The sequence below is a fragment of the Staurois parvus genome, unplaced genomic scaffold, assembly GCF_062004578.1.
Source record: "Staurois parvus isolate SC_StPar_1 unplaced genomic scaffold, SC_StPar_1.0 ptg001017l, whole genome shotgun sequence".
NCBI classification, from domain to species: Eukaryota; Metazoa; Chordata; class Amphibia; order Anura; family Ranidae; genus Staurois; species Staurois parvus.
In genome coordinates, this window is record NW_028318813.1 from 638,794 (window position 1) to 647,500 (window position 8,707).

An 8,707-nucleotide genomic window follows, 5' to 3' on the forward strand; every position below is an offset into this window, starting at 1 on the left:
ATGGTTCAACTGGGCAAAGGGCGAAGATGACAGCGGCTGATCACACCAACCAATCACCACTCAGGAGTGAAGGAATGGATTGATTTGGGTCACTACAGGATCCAAGTCACTAAAGTGCTGCAGAAATCACATCTGGGCATTCTTGCGACCTTCTCCGTTCTCGAGGGTTTGTCAGCACCGGCTTAATATGTATGTAAACCCCAAACAATGAACTCCCCGCATTCCGTCCCGTTATCACGGATCAGCCATAACTTTACAATCATCAACAGGTAAAGTGAACAACAATGACCTCATTACAATGGCATCTGAAAGTCGGTGGGATATATTAAGCAGCAAGAGAACATGTTGTCCCTGAAGTTATGTTGAAAGCAGAAAACATTTCCATCTCAATTTGTTGTGTAGCTGCAGACCAATCAAGGTGTCCGTGGTGACCCATGACCTCTGCCAAAAGTGCCTACAATGGCCATCTAAGCACCAGAACTGGACCATAGAGCAATGAAAGAAGGTGGCTGGTCTGATGGATCACGTTTTCTTTTACATCACGTGGATGGCCGGGTGTGTGTGCGTCACTTACCTGGGGAAGGGGTGGCACCAGAATACAGGATGGGAAGAAGACATGCTTTAGGCAATAAGTGACATATCGGCATGGATGTCACTCCACTTCCTCAATCTTTCCAAAACTGAGCTCATCCTAATCCCCCCAGCCCCTGCCCCCTCCCCCAACTTCTCCATCAAGATCAATAATACGACCATCAGTCCCTCCCCCCATGCCAGGGTACTAGGTATAATCCTAGACTCCCATCTGTCCTTTCAGCCCCAAATCCAATCACTGTCCAAATCTTGTAGCCTTCACCTCCGCAACATCTCCAAGATACGCCCGTTCCTAACCTCGGAAACCACTAAGCAACTTATTCACTCCCTTGTTATATCTCACCTTGACTATTGTAACTCCCTCCTCATTGGCCGACCTCATCGCAGGCTATCCCCCCTCCAGTCTATCATGAATGCTGCTGCCAGACTCATCCACCTTACTAACCGTTCTGTATCTGATACCCCTCTCTGCCAATCCCTCCACTGACCTCCACTCAGTGTCCTCCACCCCTCTCTGCCAATCCCTCCACTGGCCTCCATCCCTCTCTGCCAATCCCTCCACAGGCCTCCATTCAATGTCCTCCACCCCTCATTGCCAATCCCTCCACTGGCTTCCAGTTGCCCAACGGATAAAAATTCAAAACATTAACAACATCATATAAAGCCATTTATAACTCCGCCCCAAATTAAATCACCAATCATGTCTCCAAATATCACCCAAACCGTCCTCTCCACTCCTCCCATGACCTCCTGCTCTCTAGCTCCCTTGTCCCATCCTCCCATGCTCATCTTAAGGACTTTTCCAGATCCTCCCCCATCCTCTGGAACTCTCTACCCCAATCTATCCGACTATCGCCTACTCTGCCCACTTTTAGGCGATCTCTGAAAACCGATCTCTTCAGGGAAGCCTATCCTGCCCTCAGCTAATAATGGAATCTTCTACTCCTCCTACCAGTCCATCCCCCACAGTTATTACCTTTTGTACCAGTAGCCCCTCCCTCTTAGATTGTAAGCTCCCAGGATCAGGGCCCTCCTATCCCTCTTGTATTGAACTGTATTGTTGCTGTATTGTCTCTCGTTATATTGTAAAGCGCTGAGCAAACTGTTGGCGCCATAAATCCTGTATAATAATATATGTGTGTGTGGTGTGTATATATATATATGACGCTGTGTAAATTAATGGCGCTATATTAAGTACCTGAAATAAATAAAATGTATTCTCTAGGGCCTCTGCTTTATTAAAAAAAAAAAAAAAAAAATACAATATATGGGCATTCTAAGACATTTTGTAGCAAAAAAAAATATGGATTTTAAAATGTAAACAAAGTGCCAGAAAAATCTTTGAGAGGCTGGCCCAGTGCGTCTCTGTCATTGCGGAAAGACTTTGTATTTTTATTACTGAATGCAAGGCTTCCTCTGATTGGACGAGGTGGAGAGGCATGGTGGATGATGGCATGATTTCTACCTTGGCCAGTCAGAGGAGTTACTTGTAGTTTCAACAATGAGTACAAGGCTTCCTCTGATTGGCCAAGGCATCATCCACCTTGCCCCTCCACCCCAGCCAATCAGAGGAAGCCTTGAGTTCATTACCACAATAACAAGGCTTCTCCTGAATGGCAGGGAAGCGCTCAGTCCGACTCTCATGGGAAGGGAAGTCTCTTGGACTGCTGCCGGAGCAGATGACAGGTTACTGTAGTAGCATTAGGTACATAGAGCAGAGTACAGGGCACACATGGGGGCATCGTTCAGTAATGGAAATAGTTTGTGTCAGCATGGCCCAGACTATGAAGAATAAACTGGAAATTCTACTTTGCAATGTATCTTATTACAAAAACAAAAAGGTAATTATTTCAGCTGACAGGAACTTGGATGGGGTGACAGCTTTAGGTTTCTTTTTTTTGGTCTGTATTTTCACCTGCTGACACTGCCTATCAATAAATAATTTGCGCTAGTAAATGTGTATAAATATATAAATATATATAAAGAAATCATCAAATCATAAGTCCAGAAAAAAATATATATATGCCAATACCACAAAAAAATTTATAAAAAAACTTTTAAGTGCAAAAAACTTTTGTGCAAAAAAAGTGTCTAAATATGAAAAATTTCACCAAAAAACCTTGATAATATAATGGCAGATCATCCATAAATATATCTTCAGAAACGGAAACTCTGCAACACACCGATCCTCATCGATCGAAATAACAGGATGAAAAACTTTGTAGTTAATCGAAAATCCACTTCTCCAATAGATAAAGGACCACCTTCAAACGTATCCATGGGGGGAAATGCCAAGCACTCGAGAGAAACAGAAAGACTTCATGGTGCAATATTATAAAAACCAATTCCTTTATTAGGTACTCATTGCACTTACTCAAGAGGTGTCCCAGCCGACACCAGCATCAACAGCATCAACAGCAATCACATAAACGAGCCTGGCTACTCAGCACATGCGCAGTAGCTGGCAGCCAAAAACGTAATGACGTCACATCAATCAAGCTCTGACACTGCCTATAACACACTTCTTGTTCTAGGGTGACAACTCTTACCATACTGGATCTATGGAGAAGCACGGTTGTCACCCTAGGACAGGGCTACAGAAATGCCCTCCTTTCGTCATCTCCATAACACGCGGAGAGGGGTTCTGTAGTCAGCAGAGATAGCCGGGAACAATGTCACTGATAACAGCGCGGAAGTTATCGGCTCACTTGGTTTTAGGCAGGAGCAATAGGTAGGTTTTATTGTGCAGCGGATGTTGCAAAACGCTTTCAGTGGTATATACACCGATCAGCCGTAACTTTATGACCACCCACCTAATAAGCCGGTTTCCCTTTTGCCGCCAAAACAGCCCTGACCCGTCGCAGCATGAACACCACTGGACATCTGAAGGTATCTGTGGTATCTGGCACCAAGCCATCAGTAGCAAATCCTTTAGGTCCAGTAAGTTGTGATGTGGAGTCTACATGGGTTGGACTTGTTTTTCCAGCCCATCCTACAGATGCTTGATGAATTTGGAGGCCAAGTCAACAATTTAAAATCTTTGTGTTCCTCAAGCCATTTTTGAACCTTGTTTGCAATGTGGCAGGGCACATTATCCTGCTGAAAGAATCCACTGCCATCAGGGAATACAAGGGGTTACTTGGTCACCAACAATGTTTAGGTAGGTGGTATGTGTCCGGTAACATCCACATGAATGGCAGGATTCAAGGTTTCCCAGCAGAACATTGCCTAAAGCATGTCACTGCCTCTGCCGGCTTGTCTTCTTCCCATCCTGTATTCTGGTGCCACCCCTTCCCCAGGTAAGTGACGCACACACACCCGGCCATCCACATGATGTAAAAGAAAACGTGACCCATCAGACCAGCCACCTTCTTCCATTGCTCTATGGTCCAGTTCTGGTGCTCAGATGGCCATTGTAGGCACTATTGGCAGAGGTCATAGGTCACTATGGACAACCTGATTGGTCTGCAGCTACACAGCCCCATACACAACAAACTGTGATGGACATTTTTTCTGCTTTCAACATATCAACTTCAGGGACAACATGTTCTCAGGGTTTCACAGCAGAACATTGCCTATTATTATATATACACACATAATATATATATATATATATATATATATATATATATATATATATATATATATATATATATATATATATACACACATACACACACACACATATACATACACCCCCCCGGTATATATATATATATATATACACACACACACACACCGGTGTATATATATATATATATATATATATATATATATATATATATTGCAAGGGGCGTACAATCTAAGGTCCCTAACTCACATTCATACATACACATACTAGGGACAATTTAGACAGGATCCAATTAACCTACCAGCATGTCTATGGAGTGTGGGAGGAAACCGGAGTACCCGAAGGAAACCCACACAGGCACAGGGAGAACATGCAAACTCCATAGGTGTTTTTTTGTATTTTTTTTTAATGTCACATGGTATTTGCGTAACAGTTTTTCAAACGTAATTTTTAGGAAAAAAAATACAAACTAAACTTTGAATTTTAGGGTAAGATTAAAAAAAAAAAAAAACACAAAAAAACGAAAAAAAAAAACCACAACACACCCCATTTTTTTTTGGAAAATGTAAAAAAAAATATGTTACGCGAGTAATTAGATACCAAACATGTCACACTTCTAAATTGCACACGACCTTGCAATGGTGACCAACGTAAATTTTACTATTCATAGGCGACGCGTTAAAAGCCATTACAGGTTAGGACTTTAGATTTACAGAGGAGGTCTGGTGCTAGAACTATTGCCCATAATATCTCACGTGTGGGCCGATCTGTTTACATGCGTGCGGGACTGATGCGTGTGATCACCTTTGCGCGCAAACATGCGGGGATGGGGGCACTTTAATTTTTTTCATCGCTTTTATAACATCGCTTATGACAGAAATAGGCATGTAAAAGGTACTCTTTTATGGAGGGTTCTGGGGTCCCCAAATCCCTTCCTCTGCACTTGAAAGCATCCAAAACCCCAAGATTGGTGACACTACAAGGGTATTTTTTAAGAAAAATTACAATTCACCTATAAATTGCTCCTGGATATTGTATGAAAAATAAGTGACATCATCAGACGGATTAGCCTAGTATTGGTCATATCCAGTAAAGAAATGAAACAATCCATCTGATGCTGTCATACCACGGGTGTGGAAATTTTTGAAAAAACTACTTGTCCAGGGACTAAATCGGGGCCCCAATCTACCTGTCCAGATAAAAAAAAAATAATTTTTTTAACCAAAACCGTATTTAAAATCGGAGGTGATTTTAGGACTGTCGGGGCTTTTAACCACTTGCCGTCCAGCCGCTGTATATAAACGGCTGGACAGTGGCAGTCCAGGGGTGGGTTGCCATTCATAAACGGCGCCCGCCATTTTGAACTGTGCGTGCTCCCTGGGAGCTCTCAGCACCGCGATCTGGTGCCCGCTGTGTCCTCCGGACACATTGAAACACCGATCGTCTTTCGGGACCTCTGTGCAAGATCCCGATCATGTGATCACGGATTGGCCAATCCGTGATCACATGCAGAGTAGTAAGCAAGATGTCACTTCTGACATCATTGCTTACTACGTGTAAAATCTGTGAATGATCACAGAGGTCACATGGCACAAGACCAATCACAGCTCACACAGTATTTCTCAATGGCTGCAAGAATGCAGCCAGAGAGAAGGAGAAATGATTGCTTTTACAGGCTATATGGGTGTAAAAGCAATCAGTGTAAAAAAAAAAAAAAAAAAAATCTTCATCACCCCCCACAAGTAGTACAGTGTCACCATGGTGACAGTATGTACACTAGGATGACAGTATGTAGGCAAAAAAAAAAACAAATATAAAAAAAAATGTAAATTTATTTTTTTTTTTTAAATTAGAATTTTTGGTTATAAACTAATTTGGGTTATTTTTTAGTAAAAAGAAATTTTGGCCAAGATTTATGATGAAATTATTTTTTTGCAAAATTTTATAAGAAAAACACTTTTCAAAATTTTTGGACTTTCACTTCTATAGCAAAAAAAAAATAAAAATCCCAGCGGTGAATAAATACCACCAAAATAAAGCTTTATCTGTCTCAAAAAAATTCTAAAAAATTGTTATGGGTACAGTGTTGCATGACCGCGCAATTGTCATTCAAAGTGTGATAGCGCTGAAAGCTGAAAATTGGCCTGGGCAGGAAGGGGGTGAAAGTTATTGGAGATCATTATCGATGCAACAACTTGAATGCCAACATATGTGGTCACTGCATGTGGTGTTCTTTTTAAATGGTTTTACTAGAAGATGATCCCCTTGGGTTACTTGGATAAAACCATCTAGTGTAAAATAAAGGGGGTTTGCATTCTTACATATATTATTGAAATACGTTGAACTTTTTTGGAAAGTTCACATATTAAAAAGGGTTTGGAAGCAAGGTATACTACATTGATTACACTTCTAGAATTTTCCATAAAGTATCAGGTATCCATAAATAAAAGCCTTAACTCCATTTTTATATAGAATGAAAAATGTAAAAAAAAATGAAAAGGAAAAAAAAAAACAAAAAAAAAAAAAAAAAACACACACAGCATGGATTTTAAAATGATTCTAAAGGCTTAAATGTAAGAAAACCGAAAACAACAAACATGTCATACTTACCTGCTCTGTGTAGAGGTTTTGCACAGAGCAGGCCGGATCCTCCTCTTCTAAGGTCCCCCGCCGGCACTCCTGGCCCCTCCCTCCCTTCAGCTTGCTATGGGGCACCCAAGCATGAGCACTCCCCAGCTGCTGCTCCGTGCGTTCCTTTAAACCCTGAGCCACGACTCGCACCCCCCCCCCCCCCTACTCTTGCTTCTTACTGGCTGCGACAGACAGCCGTGGGAGCCAATAGCTAGCATTGCGGTCTCAGTCAATGAGGAGGGGGAGTCCCAGGACAGCCGAGACTCCAGTGCACATCACTGGATCGCGAGGGGGCGTAGGCTTGTATGGGGGGGGGGGGGGGCTGTTTCACAGAGAAGGTTTTTTTTACCTTCATGCATAGAATGCATGATAGGTAACAAATCCTCGACTCTTACAACCAACATTAAAAAAAAATAGCTTTAGATACGCTTTACTTTCAATACATTTTTTTTTCAGGTTGAATCACAATGTAAAATTAAAAGGAATGAAATGAGATTTTTTTTTGAAGATTTTTCTTTTTTGTCTCTATCCCCTAGAAATTTCCTTTCCCTTCTTATCAACTAGACACAGGAAGTGAGAGGAAATCTCACCAAGGTGAGGAGAATCCCCTCCCAGATGTCTCCACAGCCTATGTCTATTATTGCAGGATTCCCCTCTATTGCTGTTCTGGTAAAAGGCATTTCCCAACCCTTGGTGACAACATGGTAAATCTCTTCAGCTGGGGGGGGGGGGGGGGGGTCTGAAAAGACAGGGCTGATGTCCCTTCCTTATGCTATCCAAAACTAAAAATTGGCTCAGACACACTTTAATCTTTCATTTTGGTGTGCGGCTGATTTTTTTTCAAAATATGTTAATTTCATTAGTTAATTGGTAAACAATTAGGATATTTAGGGACTGTACAGTGTCAGGGTTAGGGACTGATGTGAATGTATTACAATATACAGAATGTAAAGCACCACGTAAATAGAAGGTGCTATATAAATCCTGTAGAATAATAATAATATATAAATCCTGTATAATAATAATAATATATAAATCCTGTATAATAATAATAATAATATATAAATCCTGTATAATAATAATAATATATAAATCCTGTATAATAATAATATATAAATCCTGTATAATAATAATAATAATAATATATAAATCCTGTATAATAATAATAATATATAAATCCTGTATAATAATAATATATAAATCCTGTATAATAATAATAATATATAAATTCTGTATAATAATATATAAATCCTGTATAATAATAATAATAATAATATATAAATCCTGTATTATAATAATAATATATAAATCCTGTATAATAATAATAATATATAAATCCTGTATAATAATAATATATAAATCCTGTATAATAATAATAATAATATATAAATCCTGTATAATAATAATAATATATAAATCCTGTATAATAATAATATATAAATCCTGTATAATAATATATAAATCCTGTATAAAAATAATAATAATATATAAATCCTGTATAATAATAATAATAATAATATATAAATCCTGTATAATTATATAAATCCTGTATAATAATAATAATAATAATATATAAATCCTGTATAATAATAATAATATATAAATCCTGTATAATAATAATAATAATAATAATATATAAATCCTGTATAATAATAATAATATATAAATCCTGTATAATAATATATAAATCCTGTATAATAATAATAATAATATATAAATCCTGTATAATAATATATAAATCCTGTATAATAATAATAATAATATATAAATCCTGTATAATAATATATAAATCCTGTATAATAATACATAATTACCTGTAATAAATAAATATTCCGGTTTCCTCCCACACTCCACAGACATGCTGGGAGGTTAATTGGATCCTGTCTAAATTCTCCCTAGTATGTGTATGTATGA

General features: G+C 38.9%; 1 protein-coding gene across 1 annotated transcript in view; it reads right to left on the reverse strand.

The window, feature by feature from the left end:
* The window catches only part of CAMTA2 (calmodulin binding transcription activator 2), a gene marked incomplete at its 5' end in the record, with an annotated part of 144,538 nt that overhangs the window by 63,741 nt on the left and 72,090 nt on the right, over positions 1-8,707 (reverse strand).